This window comes from Anopheles darlingi, chromosome 2 (assembly GCF_943734745.1).
Source record: "Anopheles darlingi chromosome 2, idAnoDarlMG_H_01, whole genome shotgun sequence".
Classification (NCBI taxonomy): Eukaryota; Metazoa; Arthropoda; class Insecta; order Diptera; family Culicidae; genus Anopheles; species Anopheles darlingi.
This window is the reverse complement of record NC_064874.1, coordinates 72,507,939-72,509,529: the sequence shown is the minus strand read 5'-3', so window position 1 is coordinate 72,509,529 and position 1,591 is coordinate 72,507,939. Positions and strand designations below refer to the sequence as shown.

Genomic DNA, 1,591 nt, shown 5'->3' with positions numbered 1-1,591 from the left:
AAAGTGCAAGTGCAAAAGTGCAAAAATTATAAAAAATAAACTACCTTGTAGTGGGCACATTAGTCCTGCTATTGCATTGGTTTCACATACTTTTTCCAACACATAAAGCTTTAATGAACTGCACGAAACGCAAATTAGCGTGCGGCGGTCTAATATCGCCTCTAATGTGTTTCTAGTTAAGTGATCTTAAAACCATCGCTCGCCATCCAATTACAATACTGCTTCTCGCTCCGAAGCCGAAAGACAATTTTTATCCCGTGCTCCTCCTCGTTCAGCCCGAGTGTAATGTCCTTTAACGTTTGATTTCATGCTCGCGTAATAGAAGGAACGCCGTTTGCCGTGCCTCTGCTAACCCCTTTCGCTGTTTAATCGATTCTCGGTCATTCGTTGCTTGGCCAAAAAAAAGAGTCCCGAAACAGGAACAACTAACGACGAATTTCACAACAGAGCACAGAACCGATCGTCACTGTCGTTGAAAGGTCTTGTGGAGTGTTTCTTCTGGAATTGATGTGTAAAGTTCGGTCTTGTCGTGAAGGATAAATAGTTTGCCAAAGGATTACAAATGTACATCCGCAACGTAGCCCTATCGTTTGCTCGTTCTCGATCCTCGTCGTTGTCTGCTTGTCCCGCTTGTCGTTCTGAAGCAGGCAAACGATTCGGATTCGCAAGGCGCAAGGATGGTTCGTATTCCGTCTGCTGTCTACCTTTCTTTCGCGCTCCCTTCTCTCTACCTTGCCGTTGATGTTCAGGATACAGCAGCTGGTTTGCATTAAAGGTACAGGATATTCTATTCTCGAAAGAAGAACCGCTTATGCATCGCAAGGGCTGCATGAAGCGGCCGGATGGGGTAGAGCGGCCGATCCGTTCGAAAGGCACTCTGATCTCTCTTCAGTTGTCGAATAAATCTTTCGCCTTTTACTAAAGATTTCCGTGGAGAGGGATACTCTAATGAGTCTAAAGTAAAATTTTTGTTTCGACTCGGTTCCATACGGAACTGAGTCATCAACGCGAATAAAAAGAAGTAGTTCAGAACTGTGCAAGCAACAACTTACCGGATGGTGTCTTCAGCAAACTCATTGCAGCAAACCATTTAAGGGGGGGCTTTGGTTATTTCGGGCTTTTGGCCCATTTTTTGAAGATTTTTAGTGAAGAAACCAGTCAACTTCAATTTTTCAAAATAATCTCATATTAAACTACAACTTTTCAAGAATATTCTGGTTCTATTTTGGGGAAGATTTGATCAAAACTACGTTCATGACATCCAATCTAGAAACTGCAAGATTGCAAAAATTTACTTTTTGCGGTGCCCATCGTAGCCACGTCCCGGGTCATCCGAAATGTACAATTGAATATTCTTTTGTTAGATTATAAGTTTATCCAGGTAGCCCCGTCAAATTTTTGTAGAATTTCCCATTTTTCGATTTTTGGCAGATTTTTAAAGTTGAAAAAGTGATGCTTTTTTCGATATTGCCTCAAAAAACGACACTTAACATAATTAAAAAAATTATTGAAAAACAAGTATCAACAATTTTTATAAAATCTCGACGGGGCCACCTGCAAAATAGTATACAGATTATGTGTTTAAAATTTG

At 40.9% G+C, this 1,591-nt stretch overlaps 1 non-coding gene across 1 annotated transcript; it reads left to right on the top strand.

The window, feature by feature from the left end:
• The first annotated feature begins 872 nt into the window (after window positions 1–872).
• On the top strand, window positions 873–997 carry LOC125952979 (U5 spliceosomal RNA). Its single transcript, XR_007468899.1, has one exon. It is a non-coding gene; the product is annotated as a U5 spliceosomal RNA (small nuclear RNA).
• The last annotated feature ends 594 nt before the right edge of the window (window positions 998–1,591 follow it).